The sequence below is a fragment of the Haliotis asinina genome, chromosome 16 (assembly GCF_037392515.1).
Source record: "Haliotis asinina isolate JCU_RB_2024 chromosome 16, JCU_Hal_asi_v2, whole genome shotgun sequence".
NCBI lineage: Eukaryota > Metazoa > Mollusca > Gastropoda > Lepetellida > Haliotidae > Haliotis > Haliotis asinina.
In genome coordinates, this window is record NC_090295.1 from 10,587,883 (window position 1) to 10,608,205 (window position 20,323).

Below are 20,323 nucleotides of genomic sequence, written 5' to 3' on the forward strand. Positions count from 1 at the left end.
TGTCGATCTTTTCCTCTACATACATGCAAAAGAATGGGATAGAATGCATAAAGTCGTATATACGGGTTGGAAATTTTAACTGAAATGTACAACGGCTAACGGGAACGGGTGGTGAGGCTCGCTGACTTGGTTGACCTACACATGTCATCGCATCCTTGATGTACAGATCGATGCTCATGCTGTTGATCAGAACTCTTACTCGATTATTTACAGATCGCCGCCATATAGCGGGATTTTTGCTGAGTGCGACGTTAAACAACCTAATAACGAACTCACAAAATGTATATGAGATCAAAGGATAAAGCTCTCATGGGATACACTACACAAAAAGAGTATTCCACTGCAATTGGTTTTGGGAATGTTTTCATTGACATACGGTATTTCCTGTTCGTGACGGTTAAACAAAACGTTTCAGTGTAACATCCCTCAAGCCATCAAATCACATAAATTATATTAGCAATAATAATGCTCTTGTTGAACCAGTTCGTCTACAGAACTAATATAATTTGTTTCTAATTTGTTTTGATGTTCTCTGATAATGGTTAAACCCCTGTTAGTTGCATGGGTAATACTAGTAATAATTAGGAAAAAAATAATATATCACGACAAACTGCTTTACACCCGATGAACTCTAATGAAATGTTTGAAAATATTTTATTACAGGAACCGCAGTGTCGCCAGGATGAATAGACCCAAATTGCTTTATTTGAAAAGAATCAAGATTTTATGTTTGGAAAATGTTATTGTTTTGCTGTGTAATACGTGCTTGTGAAAACGTACAAAGGCAGATCGGATGGAAAGTAAGACTCGATGTGCTTGTTAAAGGACAGGGAGGACAGTGGTAAGACTCGATGTGCTTGTTAAAGGACAGGGTGGACAGTGGTAAGGCTCGATGTGCTTGTCAAAGGACCGGGTGGAGAGTGGTAAGACACGATGTGCTTGTTAATGGACCGGGTGGAGAGTGGTAAGACACGATGTGTTTGTTAAAGGACCGGATGGACAGTGGTAAGACTCGATGTGCTTGTTAAAGGACCGGATGGACAGTGGTAAGACACGATGTGCTTGTTATTGGACCGGGTGGAGAGTGGTAAGACACGATGTGTTTGTTAAAGGACCGGATGGACAGTGGTAAGACTCGATGTGCTTGTTAAAAGACCGGATGGACAGTGGTAAGACTCGATGTGCTTGTTAATGGACCGGATGGACAGTGGTAAGACACGATGTGTTTGTTAAAGGACCGGATGGACAGTGGTCAGACTCGATGTGCTTGTTAAAGGACCGGATGGACAGTGGTCAGACTCGATGTGCTTGTTAAAGGACCGGGTGGACAGTGGTAAGACTCGATGTGCTTGTTAAAAGACCGGATGGACAGTGGTGAGACTCGATGTACTTGTTAAAAGACCGGATGGACAGTGGTCAGACTCGCTGTGCTTGTTAAAAGACCGGGTGGAGAGTGGTCAGACTCGATGTGCTTGTTAAAGGACCGGATGGACAGTGGTAAGACTCGATGTGCTTGTTAAAGGACCGGATGGACAGTGGTAAGACTCGATGTGCTTGTTAATGGACCGGATGGACAGTGGTAAGACACGATGTGCTTGTTAAAAGACCGGATGGACAGTGGTGAGACTCGATGTGCTTGTTAAAAGACCGGATGGACAGTGGTCAGACTCGATGTGCTTGTTAAAGGACCGGGTGGACAGTGGTAAGACTCGATGTGCTTGTTAAAAGACCGGATGGACAGTGGTGAGACTCGATGTGCTTGTTAAAAGACCGGATGGACAGTGGTCAGACTCGATGTGCTTGTTAAAAGACCGGGTGGACAGTGGTCAGACTCGCTGTGCTTGTTAAAAGACCGGGTGGACAGTGGTCAGACTCGATGTGCTTGTTAAAGGACCGGATGGACAGTGGTAAGACTCGATGTGCTTGTTAAAGGACCGGGTGGACAGTGGTAAGACTCGATGTGCTTGTTAAAAGACCGGATGTACAGTGGTGAGACTCGATGTGCTTGTTAAAAGACCGGATGGACAGTGGTCAGACTCGCTGTGCTTGTTAAAAGACCGGGTGGAGAGTGGTCAGACTCGATGTGCTTGTTAAAGGACCGGATGGACAGTGGTAAGACTCGATGTGCTTGTTAAAGGACCGGATGGACAGTGGTAAGACTCGATGTGCTTGTTAAAAGACCGGATGGACAGTGGTCAGACTCGCTGTGCTTGTTAAAAGACCGGGTGGACAGTGGTCAGACTCGTTGTGCTTGTTGAAGGGTACAAAGACGTACGGTTAGCAGTCTGCGTCCAGCACGCACCTGTCTCACCCTGTCTATGCCCATTTCAGTCGACTCCTGACTTCTTCCAAGGGACTGTGGTACAACATTCACGCAGCCGATGCTAAAATACCCAAAGCCACAAAACAGACTTCCCCGACAATGAATTACTTTCTGTTTGAAGACACGAGATCAATGGTGTCTAATAATATTCAACGTCATGTCAGAAGAAGGTTATATTTGACTGAAGACTTATATTCTGAAACAGTAGTGCTGCTTCTCTTTGTTCCTCGAATGTAAAACTGTCAACATCAGCCAACACTGACTAGATTGGGAGTCGAACGCCCCAAGTTGTAGCCGTCACGTTTTCTCGAATTCTGGATGTGTCGAATTAATTTAGTTCCCTTTCACAAATGCGAGTCTCATTTTGCGCCGCTTTCCAGAAATAGTAATTTTTTAACGAATGCCGTGTCAGGGGATAATAGCACACGAGGAAGCTAATGACAACTGGCGCTAATGCTGAAATGCGCATCCGCGTGAGTGTATATTCAGTCTAGAAATCTCGCTTTTCGAAACGTGTTGCGAACGTATTTACACGTATTTCACGTCATGAAGCATAACCAAAGCGAAACATACGCATTTCTATACACAGATTGCTGCTGATTGCAGCGTGCCAGGCACACATCCAGACGTTTGATCGTTAACGTCAGCAATGTATTATTTGACGTTTGAAGAACAGTTTGACCTCAGTGACTGCTTGGGTCTTGTGGAGAAAACAACTGCACAACTGTTGAAGCATTCGTATTCGATATATGGATTTCTAAAATAGATTTTTCTTCAGCTTAGATATCAAGTCAACTCCAGACGTATTCATTAGCGCCACCTGTCTCGGTTTAATTACAAGTATTTGTTTGGATGTCTGTGATCCTGGCGTTCAAACTGCAAGACACACACGCATAAAAAACAACACACCAACAGTCTGTGTTCCTGGAGGAAAACTTTAATAAAGAGTCGAAATCAAGATTAGAATGATCGAGCAAGTTAAAAAAAAACTTCAATGAAGAATAGGTCTAGACTGCTTCTGGAATTATTTTCTATTTGTCCTTTTCGTATCCATGTACATCAGATGATGATGGTTACCACAACGATGACGACGACGACGACGATGACGATGAAATTGTCAGTGGTTCTATTAACAAACTAAAAATCACATCAGTTTGCTGGTCACACATAATACAAAACTTGGCGTAGTATATTAACACAGAAATTAAAAGAAGCCAGTCACTTTTTATCTTGAACTATATTATCACAAAATGTCAGGGTACAGTTCATACTGTTCTCTCTAGTCATGTATAAACCAGGAACAACAAAGTATGGCTATATAAGTCTAATATCCGTTCGCTATAAGCGAGTTCGTTACGTACGTAGTATACTTTGTCCTTACTGGTTAGAGTTTTTCGTGGTAGCCTAGTGGTATATATGGGGACCACTCTGACAGTTTAATCTTGCAAATGGTATGTTCCCCTTACGAAAGCTACTGCATCAGATAGCTTTACAACTACAAGACATTATTTCCACATTGATAATGATCAATGACGATGGTCGGGGCAACCTGACTTTCTGAAACACATAATTCCCAGCCTATATCTTACCTCAAACATCTTGCTTAAAAATTCCCTTTGTTAAACTTAGACGTAAAGTTGAGTCCTAGAAAAGAGCACACTTCGAATGCTTTGAAAGAGCCGTTTCATGTATCCACCACGTAATCCGATATCCATGTCTATGTACGTTTGACACCTGCAGTCTTTTGTTCTCTGAAAAGAGCAAGGATTTGATTTTCAGGGTTGTGTTGGGTCTGAGATCAAAGTTGATTTAATAGTAAGGAGTTCCCAATCAAAACGTTCGTAGCGCCATGACATCAATGAGCCTGAGATAAACTATAGATGAACTAGAGAGTCGTTACGGGTCGTTCTGTTACGAACGCTTCAGTGTATGAAACTTGACAACATACAAGGATCTGCAAAGAGGTGAGTTTAGTTTTACGGCGGCGGTCTGTCAATAGGCAATCCAGTGGTCAACAGCATGACCATCGATCTTCGTAGTTGGGAACCGATGACATGTACCAACCAAGTCAGCGAGCCTGACAACCCGATCCCGTTAATCGTCTCTTACGACAAGCAGAGTCTCCTTTTAAGGCAAGCATGGGTTGCTGAAGGCCTATCCTACCCCGGGGCCTTCACGGGTCTGCAAAGAGGTGAGATGAAATAGGGTTTAATGTGGGGCTCATATGACAACATACATGCGTGTGCATGTGTGCAGACTTCAGCTGATTTAATAGTGCCAGTTCACAGTGCTACGAAGCCGCAGTTAACCATGGACACCCTACTTAGACACGTTATAGTAACTCCGAGCCGACCAGACCTTCTTGTACCCATTAATGCCGAGTGGCAGACCAACAAGTGCCCTCTTTTGATATGACGCGGCCGGGAATTGAACCTGCGCCTTTCCGCTATTCGGACTATTGCTCTCACCACTACACCACAGGGCGGTTGCAACTGCAAAGAATTGTCGCAATAATCGCACATCAAGTACGTCGTTCCATACATTGGGCCTTCCTCATCCGTCAGCTTGTAAGAAACGGCATCCAATACTACTGCGTGTCTGGTGTTCCATACATTGGGCCTTCCTCATCCGTCAGCTTGTAAGAAACGGCATCCAATACTACTGCGTGTCTGGTGTTCCATACATTGGGCCTTCCTCATCCGTCAGCTTGTAAGAAACGGCATCCAATACTACTGCGTGTCTGGTGTTCCATACATTGGGCCTTCCACATCCGTCAGCTTGTAAGAGACGGCATCCAATACTACTGCGTGTCTGGTGTGACATAAGCAGATTAAGATCAATAATAGTGTGTGTCACATGACATTTTGCATCATTCAGTCTAACACACTAGCTATTTCTGAACCAAGACCCATCAAGGACAATAGTGACGTTTCGCCATGAGAAATTGCAGACAGTGATTTGGCGCATTCCAGCTATAGACAATATTTCCTGCACAAATTGCTTTATTCATATCGTTTGCAAAACCTACTAAATTATATATCACTGTTCACCTTTTTTAATATAGAACCTCGATTATACGTTCAGTTTCCCGTAGACCGAGACAAAACGGATATCAAATCCAGAAAGGTATCCGCCTTAGAGATACATCAAGCTATTGACTTTTCAACTGTAACATCAAGGATGAAAAAGAAGAAATGGGGTATCCGGGTAAAAATATGAGTGCTTAGCAACCCATGCTTGTCGTTGGATATCACCTCTGGGATTGAGAGGCTGACTGCATGTCATGATATTCCAAATTCGCGAATCGGTGCTCACGTTGTCAATCACAGGATTATTTGGTCCATGCATAATTACTTAAAGACCACCGCCATGTTTTTTCTAATATTTCATAGCGCGGCACTAAACAACAAATAAATAAATTGCCCGATCCTAATAAACGATGTATTGTGCTATTCGACAGATACATGCAGTCACCACCGAGTACGCCCGTCACAAACAATTACTGCTTTGGTAACACGAAATGGGATGAAACATTCTTAAAACAGTTTTTCTTCCAGTTAATAGCTTACAGCTCGAGAAACGTACTCCATGTCATCTAACACATCAGCAAGTATGTTACACTTCTTGTTTCAGTGTATTCCATTAAAGATCATGACATATATAAATATAAGTCAAGGCTTTTCACAAACTTAACAAAAAGTTCCCATACTCGTCAGTATATTTTAATTTAAATGTCTTTAAGGCCTGTAACGCATAAATACTAAATGCCGTCGGATATTCCTAATGTGCTGACTGTGATGCCGTTCTCGCCCTACTCTGTATTGACCCGTGATATTTCCATTACGCTGTCGTACTGCTGACGTAGGTCTTCTCAACGTCAAAGATGATGTGGTTACAAGCAGAATCTTCCTCTCAGGTCGCTGTATCTCGCTACATCTCCCTTCAGAATGTAGGGCTGTGACGACTATTATCTATTCCTGTAAGGATGAGACAATTATCCTGTCAGGGCGTTATTATGTTCATGTCGGAATTGTTGACGTCAGGAAACCAACTAGCGCTATCGAGATGAATCATGTACTGTGCACCGCACACGACATTGTTTTCAATGGCAGTGTGGAAAGTTGTGTGAGTGAGCTAAGTTTTACTAGCTATGCAATATTCCAGCCATATGGCGGCGGTTTGTAACTAACCGAGTCTGGTCCAGACAATCCAGTGATCAGCAACACGAGCATAGATCTGCGCAATTGGGAACCGATGACATGTGTCAACCAAGTCAGCGAGCCTGACCACCCGATCCCATATGCATAACATAAATACCTCTATCATTTTCATAACACTAATTTGATACAGACAACGATAAAACATCAGAATTGAAACATTAGCAGCCTCAGCAACGCCCGACAGCCTCATCAGCAGGAGAAATGTCATCAACGGCAGCACAACAACGTGACCGACGTCAGTTCCATCCAACAACATGAACAGCAGTTTCTATAAACAGAATAAGTCTCGAACCAGAAGCACAAAGGGATACAGTTTCTTCCGTTCCCCCTCTCTTCCTTACTCTAACAGAGATAACACTAAGTGGTTCAACCCTATATATTGTACTTAATTTTGGAACTTCTAGTTGTTTTTGTGAGTTCCCTAGTAAGTGTTGTGTTAATGGTAGTGGTTTTGCTAATAATTCTAGTATATCTCAATTAATAACTAAAATTATTATTTGAGATGGGGGACAGGAGGAACTCTTACCCAACTGAAATGATAATTACTCTGTACTAATAAGTAATTAAGCAGTTGCACATGCAGATTCCTGTGGAGAAGCCCTGTAAGTAAGGAACAACACCATCTGCATCAACATAAGCAACATCATCATCATCAAGCTCTAAATATATGTAGCATTCATTAACGTTCCGAGTCTCGTGCTGGGATTCGAACCACGGATCTTCTGATCCGAAGTCGGGCGCCTTGTCGACGTGACCAAAGAGGTACAGGATGTCATCTTTGGGATGACTCCACGCAAATGCAAACAATGCCCGAATAAACCCAGTCACAATTGTCCACCAATACAAGCAAAACAGCGGTGAAAATTCATATAAATGGATAACAAAACTCAGCCACGGCTCCAGCTGTTCCCCAAAGGGTAAGCAAGATTTTCCAGTAACTCTTCAAATCTCAAAAGCACACTAAACGTTAAAAAGCAACAAGAACTGACCACAAACAAAAGCGATCCAACCTGTAATTACAATTTATGACCCGTAACGAGTTCAACCAGTATTATCATTTACTGTGAACAAAACAAAAACATTGTGAACCTAAATGTTTAAAGTCACCCAAATGGTTATTGCATTTTAAATTACTCTGCAACCAAATCGCATTTTATCAGACACTTGAACCTTGCCCTCAGTTAAGCTCACATGACACGCTATGTGGTCGAACTCGTATCAAGTTTTTAGAATATACACAGCATTTCAAGATTGTAATCGCTTACACATGTGTGTTAGTACCTACTAAATCAAACGCAGGGGAAGTAAAGAAATAGTATTAATCAGCGGCCTTTGTGTGAAATCTGGTGAAACCAGCGTCTCTAGCTAATTAACGTTGCACTTTGTTAACTTTTTGACCTTGTCCGATGAATACAAACACCAAAACCTGATTGAAAGATAGACTTTTTTCGTTTGAAACAGTGGTTGTACATTTCAACAATGAGGACATGGGAAAGAATGTTAACCCGTTTCGTATTCGCACTCATGTGACCTAGTTTGATCGACGAAAACATCATGTGTATTTAACCGTTGATTTCCGCACCACAAAGACATCTTGTAGATAATTATAGAAAAGTATCTTTGCATTGACACATTTTGCATACATATAAGCATAAATAAGAACCCAGTTTTGACACTCCAAGGTTATACTGTTCACAAATGTAAACTTGTCTAGTGAACAAACCTCAAAGACGTCTTTTTTCTGTGTGTATTTAACATTTGCGGATTTATCGCTTCAGCGACTGCTGGCAGGCCAAGTTGTCCTGATGTGAGGTTGCAGTTTTCAACAAAAGTCTAGAGAAAGTAAGATTTTTGGAGTGAGTGAGTTTAGTTTTACGCCGCACTCAGCAATATTCCAGCTATATGGCGGCGGTCTGTAAACAATCGAGTCTGGACCAGACAATCCAGTGATCAGCAACATGAGCATCGATCTGCGCAATTGGGAACCGATGACATGTGCCAACCAAGTCAGCGAGCCTGACCACCCGATCCCGTTAGTCGCCTCTTACGACAAGCTGAGTCGCCTTCTATGGCAAGCATGGGTTGCTGAAGGCCTATTCTACCCCGGGTAGACCTTCACGGGGCAAGATTTTTGGAAGCACGTGATAATCGTGTATACAAGTCACGAGCTGTGTGAGACCGCATTGAACAGTTAACTTATTCGTGCACGGAGTGAGATCAAATCTCGCGCTAGGAAGGCACGTGCTCTTCCGAAATGTTCATGCCTAAGATGATCCTGAAAACTCGCCATATACATATTGTAATTTTTGTCATATTTTCAAATTTCAGTTTGTTAGAATTATTTTACAGCGGTATAGTCTGTATTTATAGTGAAATTTATCTGTATGTTTTCAAGGCAAACAGACTACAGTCTGAATATTATAGGCAAGATATACAGTATTATGAATGGTATGTTAAGTTTAAGCGTTCATCGTGACGTCAGTGATTCCACTTAGACTTAGAGATTAAACCTGACGGATGCCGCAAGAAGGTCGGTGAGTGAGTCAGTGAGAGAGTTTGGTTTTACGCCACTTGTAGCAACACTCCAGCAAAATCACGGCGAGGTGCAACACAAATGAACTTCACACACTGCAGCCTACACATGAGGGAAATCGAACCCGGACCTTCGGTGTGACAAGCGTAAGCTTTAACTTCTAGGCTACCCCACCGCCCTCACTAAAGCCTAACTAGATATAGTTCAAGGGGCATTTTCTAAGTCACAGTATATAGAGCGCGACAATGCGGCAACGCGACATTTCATGAAAGTATCGCGTTGTAACGTGTCGCGTTTTAGTCACTTTTTGGGCTTATTTCACGCATCTTTGGGTGTCTCTCCTTTAAGGGTTAGAAAATTATTATTTAAAACAAACGCTACACGCGACATCGCGACCATGCGACCAATGGGCGAAATGTAGCGTTGTCGCATTGTCGTGCTTTGGCTATTTTTGCCTCATTTCTCTAGCTTTTGAGAGGACGACAACGCGAGAATGTCCTTCGCCGATTCCATAAAAATGGGCTTCACACATTGTACCCAACCATTGAATCAGGATCTTCGGCGTGACGTTCGAACGCTTGATCCACTATGCCGAAACATATCTTTACTCGATATAGAATCCGGCCACCCCAACCAGTACCCTACCACACTCTGCTCCCCAAACCAACACCCCACCTTGTTACAAATGGTCGCTCTCTCATGTATCGATTCAATGAATAAAATACATCGACCATAGAAACCCTGCTGATATAATGACACCCTTCAATGCACTACACTGCCTGTGGGAGACACTAACGAAAATAAGGAACATTTTCCCGCCCGTAAGCCATATTGACACAGACACATCATGTCTTCTTGAATTAATAGTTATAAATCTAATGGTATGCTCCAGGCGAATTAGCGAATGGGGGGGGGGGGGGGGGACGTGTTGTACTTCCTTGGATGTAAGAATAAATCCATTAGGGAAATGTTATTGATCTTCTATGAAACCCAAGAGAATTTCAACGATGCTTAAGGAAAGCATGAAAAATACGTCGGTCTAGAAGAAATAGAATTATATGCTCCCCCAAAACCATTATCTGATTATTTGGAATTAGGCCGCAAACCCTTCTTAGCGGTAACTTAGTTTGTGGAGAAACTGGATTTTCAGTCTCAAGATTTCATGGAGTTAGCTTGTGTTAAGGTATTTTTATACTGTGTCTATTACGCAGGGTTTCAAGTGTACTTAAGACGTGCGCTATATCACACCACACTTCTCTAAATATAAAATGATGCATTTCAGTCAATGGTAGTATCATCCCTCAGGGAAGCTACGATATAATTTATTGCAAAAAATACGTATTCAGATTCCAGTATTAAAGGTCACATGCAACGTAAAACCCCACTTTGCAGATTCTGATACCTTTCGGTCTTTTTTGTCATCAAATATACCAATTCAACCTATAAAGTTGAAAAAAAAAACGCGATGAAAGAAGCCTGCGAAATCGGAGTTCAAACAATTCACTAATTTTCATCCAGCGCTGGGTGAAAAAGTGGTTTCAACAGCTATGTTGCGCTGCGCTCATAACGCACTAAAATCTACTCGTTACATATAAATGACAATATGCAATGCACATCTTCAATTACTGACCATTTGCGATTTTTAAACACTTATCTGAATTATCAGCCATAAACAAAGAGACAGCTAAGCGTATCGGCAAATGAACTACTGGCCAATGACAAGGCGTCGTTACACATGAGTGCACAACCACCGGCCCTGACTAGGTTCGGTATCGCGGCTGCTTCTTTTCGAGGTAGGTAAACCCAAGTATAAAATATTGCACTTTTGATTTGCGATTATACGTTTATAATTTTGTTTATTTGTTTTTGCACAATCACCAATGTATTTTATATATCATGAACAAAGTAATAACTGTGGTTTAATTATGTTTGATTTTTTTGTTACATGTGACCTTTACAATAAAAGTTAATTAACAAATTAATACAACGACTCTCGCGCACTCCACCGACTGAAAATTATTTCAAGCAAACCACGTGGACTTACGTCTATTGGAGCGTTTTGTTCCCATATCCTTCGCAACTTTTGATTGAAACCACTTCGACAAACACCACGTGCGACAACTTTCGATGTACGGAGCAGTTGTTTACATTCCATACAGACAGACACACAGTAAGACTTGAGGCGTTTATGGACTGACGTAGTGATTGAGGATTATCTTACAAAACAAAAGTCACAAACATATGGGAAAAGCATCACTGATGTACAGAGTTGCAACGTAGTTCTTTCTTCAAAAGATTACATGGACGGATCCGAGGGCGGGGACAGGTTGTTAAATGACTACTACTACTACTACTACTACTACTACTACTACTACTACTACTACTACTACTACTACTACTACTACTACTACTACTGTTACTGCTACTACTGCTACTGCTACTGCTACTGCTGCTACTACTACTACTACTACTACTACTGCGATGACGACGACGACTATTAATTATTTTGATGCTACTTTGTCTATTGTTTAACGCTGCAGTCAACAATTCCTGTTTCATGGGGCCAGTCTGAAAGCTATCGAGCCATACAATCCAGTGATTGACGTAGTGAGCATTGATGTAGGCAGCTGGGAAACGATGACATGCTTTAGCCAAGTCAGCGAACATGAACTTCCTACCTAGATAGTCGCTTCTTACGTATAAGGTAATGTCCGAGTAACTCTTAATTCATGAAAAAATAATGGAGCTGATACCATGAGGATGAGGACATTACCCTACTTAATCTTAATTTACATTCGAAGTATCGGTAAAGTCACATGTAAGGCAAAGAGTACGAGATATCCAGGTCTTGCTACTGAAACTGGTACCCACTGCTCCAAGTCTCAAAAATAATGGTTTGAGCTGACAATGGAACGACGTCACAAATGTAATTTAAGACAAACGTGGATTGCAGCTTCTTTACTTGGGGCCCGTTTAGCACAGCGATCTTAGCACTTAGACTGTCGTAAGTCTGTGTTATAGTATCAGACTTACAATCACATTAGCGCTATCATCGCTCTGAGAAAAGGGGCCGTGGGCCTAAATTTTCGAAGCCCTCGTAGCGCTAGTTGTAATTGCCATACATTAACATTAAGTTACGACTACCTTAGCGCTGAGAGAGCTTTGAAAATCTAGGCCCAGGATTACTACGGATCGCAAGCACATCAATGATAATTTGCACAATTAGATAGTCACACCGCCCCCTCTACACAGATACACACACGCACACGCACACGCACACGCACACACGCACGCACACACACACACATGTGCGCGTACGGCAGACAGCTCTTTCAATTTGAACGTTAATTTACAGACTCATGTCTTCTATCCCAGGCAGCGGTTTGTACTGACTCAGTCTACATAGGAATATTTGAGTAATTGCTCGATCTTATTAAATTCCTGTCTGTGTTACCGAGACAGGCTTGTTGTTATCGTCTTTACCCTGTCGTATGTTGAAACTGACATTTTAAGGTAATATTCACTATTCGCGCGAAATTATATCGCAGTAGTCACCGAGGGCATGTATCCGATGATTTATCTACTGCTGAATAAAAGTAAAATTTGCGATTAATTTCAGAATACACTACTTAAGATTGAAATATAACCTTTTTGGTATGTGTCTTTATTCCCGTACTTAAAAGGCCACAGGCCAACATTATGTAATAGTACACAATGCATATAACCATATACAACCATACATTCATATGTAAATATAAACACACGCACGCACGCACGCACACACACACACACACACACACACACACGTACACATCTTTTCAACATATATTATGATAACATGCCAATGAAATCGGTTGTTGTATCTTGTAAATTGTCCACTGGTCGCGAGGGTGCCATGGACTCGAGGAACACAAACAAACCACGAGGGTGCATGAGCCCATGGACCCCGAGGGACCAGTGAACAACGTATTTATCTCACCGAACACCTGAATGTTAATTTTAGACTGTTTGGAGCACTTCTGTTGAATGCGAGGCGAATCGCCATTTTGCAGACGAGGCAAGGTAAATAGATATAGAGTTATCTCCCTTGCCATCGATTTTTGAATCGCAAAACATCGGTAATTTCCGTGCTTCATGCGTGATTCAATGTTATTCGAGACAAAGAAGTACTACCATGAAGCACCAGAAGAATTCGGAATTCCCAGCGGTGTACACTGAAAGTAATACATTGCCTGTAAGTGGGGTACATTGAAAATAATAGAATATCGCTTAGCCAATCAGAAAGCGACATTCATGTGTGAGGTAAGATAAAGATACATATACACACGCACGTATCTAGATAGCTATTCTATATAACTGTACCTAGTTAGCTTATACTGAAAATCTTCCTGAATTGTTTGTGATTTATACATTTTGTAATAAAAACACTTACTTGACTAAGCTAACGACAAACACAAAATTTGATTTTAAATATACATTCTGGCCATGCCAAACCTGCCCATAACCACTTTTAAAGAATAGTTCGCTTACATCCGTGACCCAATTTCTTTTCCCTTTATTGTCTTAGAGCAACATCATATTATAACATTTTGGGGAAATCTGTATGAAGGCATGTCAAGAAACCTTAATCAGTATTTAATGACCTTAACATTTGAATATACAAAAAGCGGAGATCGGCCACACTTCTCTTTGTAGACTTGAAGCAGTTTGTTGCCGGAAGCCTTAAAAGCATGATTGCCGATAGTTGAATGAATGTGGTTTTACGCCGTTTTTAGCAATATTCCAGTAATACCAAGGCGGGGGTCACCACAAATCGGCTTCACTCATTGTGCCCATGTGGGGAATCGAACATGGATCTCCGGCGTGACAAGAGAACTCTTTAACAACCAAGTTTCCCCACCGCCCTGTCGACGGTTGTGCGGTCAGGACAGGATCCTATTGTGTTCCTTGATGGCAAAATAGGTATAATGATTTAATGTCTAATAATATAAAATATCCCTACAAACTTAACAATGCTGGTGACATGTACGTCCGGTCGACACTCTTTGTGGCGGAAGACCCCAAGCAGAGAAGTGACTTCAGAACTAGTCACACGTCAACATGAAGGATGTCAGTTTTAGTGATGGGTTTAAAAAGGAGGTAGGGAGGGGGTTGACAAATAGTGTAGTTAGTGCCTTGGTGAACATGCCAAGTAAGAGTGAAGTGATGGTAATGATTTGTTGAAGTTGTATATCACAACGTTAACGTTAAACCCGGAAGCGTTACGTTTGACACTTTTGTGCGAGGCAGCTTATTAAGGACAAGGCAATGGTGAATAAATAATTAATAAGAAACTTGGCTAACGTTAGATTTCGCAATCCGAAAATGCAACAACAGACCTAGGCCTGTGGACAGATTTTAAAGAGAACCCCAACAAATACATAAAAGTGTTAATAGGATACTTATCATTTGTATATTTTCAGGCCCTGAATGTTTTTTCTTGAAATTTCAAGGTATGAATTTGAAATTTCAAAAAAGCAAAATAACGAATGAACTTAGGAGGCCTACGCGCATTTGTGTATACCTTGCTAAACAATATTAGGGGTTTTGTGTCAGAAAATTATTTTACATCAATTTACCTATAATGTCGAGGAACCATTTTCAAAACACTTCTGCGTCAACACTTTTATGAAAGAGAGAGACGAAGGTGAAGCCGACCGTTCACACATGCAACTGGTACATGAAAAATATGTGACACCTATTCACCCATACCTGGGGTCCAAAGCGTTGGCATTGCTGTAAACTGACAAAAGCGACATTCACACATATTGACTCAACTAAGAGGAAGGCGTGACCTTTTTTACCAGTTCAGATGAGATCTGACGCAAAAATATAGCACCTTGCCGCACCCTGTGCTTGATGTCGTTTTTCACTTTACGAAAAACCTATTATACACCTTGATTGCTGGATAAATAAAACTGCACTACAACATACATGCGTCCCATGAACACAATGCGCTCTGAGTGCACACGTGTTGCCGCGGTGTCGCAGCTGCAGTGAGCTGTTGTCCCCTTTGTTGTTACAGTTAGTTATAAAAGGCTGAGGTTGAATCGACACACTAGCTGCAAATGTAGAACAAATAACATTGATGTATAACGGTGTTTAATTAGCTTGCAATATTCACCGTACATGATGTAACTGTCAATGGCACGCGCGGGATGTATAATTTTAAGTAGTTCAAGATTATTTTATGATATTTTCATTGTTGTTATCATAACTGGTTAAGTGTTTTCACTTGCAGCACCGTTAAAAAGCAGCAGCTTGTTTCGAAATAATATGATTTTTATCGCACGTGTGTTATAGAAGGGTTCAGATATTACACGTTCTCAAAACAGCTTAATAACATTTGTTACATTGCTCTTAAAACGTGTCCCTAATGAATGGTAACAGAAAATCTTAAGATTTGTGTCATAATGTGATCTTTGACAAGTCTGAAAGACTGAGCGTAATAATGAGCAAATAGTTTTCATCTATAGCAGTAAAATGACAACATTCGCGTGACTGAATATTTGGGGCACTATCCCTCTGGGGAAGAGTATTTGAATATATGTGTAATAACAACAGACATTGTTTCCATCCAACCAGTTGCATGATATCTATGGCAGACATTTAAAAGATGTGAAAGTCAGTTGTTTTAATTACTCTGCTAAACAAAGTGTTAATGACTGAGATTAGTTTTACGCCGCAATATTCCAGCAAATTCATTGTGAGCCACATCAGAAATGTGTAGTTTACCAATGTGGGGAATCGAACCCAGGCCTTCGGCATGACTAGAGAACTTTTTACTCATGACGCTATCCTACTGTTCCCTTAAACAAAGAGACAATCAACGACACGGCATATAAGTGATTATAATTACTTTATGATCAAATGTTTTCTTCAAACCTATAGACTTAAGCATCATTACGACGTGATCTTGCAGTATCAAACTGTCAGAGTAAATGAGTCCATCGAAAACAAGAGGTCGTCAATATTTGATGGGCAAGCCAAAGATGGCCAAATATGGTGTCGCAGGATTATGATACAGCTCACCAGCACGGCCACAGATTTGAACATCTGAGAAGATGCATAAGATTTGTCTTCAGCGATCCATAGATGTGAGAGGCGACTAACCGCCCCAGGCTGTCAGACTCGCTGACTTGGTTGACACATTGTGTCCCATTTGCGAAGATCGATGCTCATGATGTTGATCACTGGATTGTCTGACTCGATTATTTACAGACCGCCGCCATTTAACTGGATTAGTACTGAGTGCGACGTTCTGACACAGAATTAAATCATGTCACTCATATAGTTTACTCACAGGACGTGCGAAGGTCATAAGGAACTGTGTGGCCATCTTCCATATTACCAGTAATTATAATGCTTAAAAGGGGCTGTTGGTATGTTGTTTAAAGCAGGCACGTAGTCCCGAGTATCGTATACAGAAACTCAGGGGTTATTTCGAAAGTGCGGACAATATTAAATGTTGTAGCGTTTGTGTGTGAATATATGAGTGAGTTCGGTTTCACGCTGTTTTTGGCAATATTACAGCAATATCAAGCATATGACACCAGAGATGGGTTACATATTTTTCCCACGTGGGGTGTCGAACCTGGTTTTCGGTATGACGAGCTAACGCTTAAAACACAAGGCTACCCCACCACCTCGTGAATATACGAACTTTACCTCAGTCGTATGCCGAAATGATGCTAGACGCCTCTGCAGATAGCTGTCTCAGCAGTCAGGAGATTCGAACTCCTATAAACACATGTCTACTAAGTCATAACGCTAAGATCAGCGGGTCCCAAGACTCAAACGTATTGACTCAAACGTTTGTGATGACCACGAACAACCAAGAAGCAAAGCTGGAATTCAAACTTATATAGGGTCATGGGTTCCAAATACGTCAAAGGGACAAAACTCTGTAGAGCGAAACGGAGGGCGTTGATTTTGTAATAAATATCCTATCAGAAGTAAGGTCTTTTAGCCCCCAATACGTTAACTGAAGTTAAACGATCACAAAATGAAGTAGGCATATACATATAACTATATCGTCAACATCACCACAACGGAGCGCCTTTACAGAACAATGCCCGTCACATGTTCTTTAATTCGCTTAACAAAGGAGTGAGTGAGTGAATGAGTTATAGTCTAAATGTTACATCGGCAATATTTCAGCCCTGCAAAGCTTAACAAAGGAACAAGTAGTTTTTACCATCAGTGTAAGAATTACGTTTCAAATTGGGATAAATCATTCACTGTGGAATATTTATCTTAAGAGGGGAACACATAAGGCACTCCCATCCACCTTCCCCCACCTCCCACCTCCCACCCCACCCCACCCCTTCCAAAAGAAGACACATTTGATATCCAAGTATGTCGCTGTGTCACAACTGCCTCCAATCTGTGCTTTTTTCACGAGCGGCTGCGTGAGTTTAGTTTCTTTGTAATGACTTAAACACCCCTTCGGTGTTTGTTTCGTTTACCATATCCGGGGTACGCGTGCCATCTGTTACATATCAGCGTACACCTGTAACTATATTTAAAGCTGGTGGCATACCTCATTTTGATTGGATGGACTTTCATCCGCTCTGATTTCTTAATATTGCTCACCAAAGCATAACTTTTCGTAAAATCTTTCGAGACATATAGGTACAAAAGACCCACGCATGTCTGCCTCACCACCCATCAAAGTCCGCCCTATATGTCTATCACACTGAGAATCAAATATCAGCTGAGGTGCACCAGTCACCTTGCCCTAATACCCACCTGTGCCCACCTTGTTCATCATGTATTATTGTATTTATCGGTATGCACAATTCTGCCCCATTTGTCCATCTGTGTTGTTGGTAAAATGACGTTAAAGGACATAATGTTACTCTATGAACATGTCTACGTTTGCGCCTATTACCCATAGGACTACTATCGTACAAATCCTTCTTTGCCGTCTCTCTTTAAGGATCTTCTTACCACGAAACCTTCTGCGCGAGACGTTCCGAACCTTTCATTCACGATACTCACCACTGAAACGGCCGAAGAAGAATTTGTATCATCGAAGGTGGTCTGTAATGGGAGTTCTGAAGGAATTTGCCCAAGCCTGAAAAAATATCAGTGAAAGACGCGGAACAAAAGCACCTAGAGTGCTCCATGCAGGCATGAGCATCGATAATGTATCTTAATCTGAGTCGTTTCGAGACCAGCCAGTCGAAACGGAGGACGGGTTTTAATAGCTGCCTCCGTCCTGAAACGATGGAAAAGATTCCTCTCCTGTAGATGTCTTATTGGGCGTAGCATCGAGCCGCGTGTTGTCGCGTGCCGTAACAGTCGTTGTCTTTGTTTGCCACGTGGGCACGAGGTGCTACGCACAACTGTTCTTTACTACTTCTGTTGGAAGATGACATAGAGGCGTACTTGTCCTGCATACTTTGAGGCTGGTGGTAGGATCACACGCCTGTGTTGCGTAATTATATGTACAAGTCAGTTGGTCTTAAAACAACCTCTCATTGTAGACTTGCTAGGCCTAGGGTTGAAGAAATTCCCGAAGACACCGTACGATAATAATCTTAGTATATACTGTCCATATAGTTAACAGGATGCATTGTACAGATTTGTACCGAAGACAGGTTATGCACTAGACTGAGGACACATGCATTGTAGAAATTTTAGGCACTACACGGAGGACACATATGTATTGAAGACATGTTAGTCACAACACGGAGGACACATATGTATTGAAGACATGTTAGTCACATCACGTAGGGCACACATGCACTGAAGAGATGATTTTGACAATACTGAATTTACTGAATTACTGACACACATGATTGAATATTATTATTAGTATCGTCTTTGTGTTTTACTGATTAAAAGTCTGCAGATGCGTTAAAGAGGGCGAACCTGGCAGTTAGGCTTTTTAATATACTCATGGACACAAATAAAGGAACACGTGAAGGTACAAGTGATCCCATATTTATTTCCAGAATTTCACCCACAGTGCAATAGATACCTTGTGAAGAAACCTGGAAAAGAATAAAGGAACACTTGTACTTTCCTGTGTTCCTTATTTGTTTCCATGAGTATATATACAACAGGCATTAGAAATGTCTTCTCCACAGTTCTGACCGTCATGAGTATATATACAACAGGCATTAGAAATCTCTTCTCCACCGTTCTGACTGCCATGAGTATATGTTTGAGGAGTATCACTACTGTCTAGTAACGGGGTCTAGTAACTGTTTACTCGTTTTTTAGGCCATCGGCCCATGTACATCTGTGAACATTAACATTGTGATATAGCATTAGTGACAATGATTATGCACTGCGGAGAGACAATGTTTAACATATTTTGCTACATTGAGTATGGTTTGATGATCTTTACTATATACTAGTTGCTTATATGAGTAAGCAGTGGGGTTATCGGAAAATAGAGATGGTATATATCTAGCCCTTACCAAATTATACACTGGGCACACAAATAAGAAGTGCATAACATCTTCAACTATCTTATCATTACAATACTTACAGAAACACAATCGTTTATCGATACCATACCTTCGTCCAATGGTTGCTTGAATAGGCAACTCATCTAATCGAAGCAAACAAAAGCATCTCCTCAACTCCCAGTTTCTAATATTCATGACATAATATTCTGTATCAAAGCATGATTTTAACTGCAGATAATGTTTTAACCTATAAGATGTACTTATGTTATCAAATGTTACTTGCACATTACACTCACATGTGCGTTGCTTAAACAGCATTAAAAACCTATCCATATCGCCAATATCCTGAAACCACCACACATCACCAAATCCAAAGCTGGAAAGTAGCTGCCTTAGACCACTCGCCCATGTTGTCCTGCCAGATTCACCGAGTTGTTTCATTAAAAGATAACACTGCCTGGGATATCTGCTGTTATCCATCCTCAAAAGTTTGCACCAATACTTAACACATTTGACATGGTAATCTATATACAATCGCTGCCAAAACAGCATTACTAGAATTATATTTGCTAACGCCCAGCACAAACTTACAGAAATTAGAAATGGAATGATTCTAACACTGGATATCTCTGAAATCCCCAGACTTCAGCACCATATAGCAACACAGGCTTAATTTTAATGTCGAATAGTTTAAATGCAATTATATTAGCTGGCAATCCCGGGAGCATAAAAAGTAACTTTTTGATGAGAAACAGCGCCTTGTTGCCTTTGACAGCTAACGTGT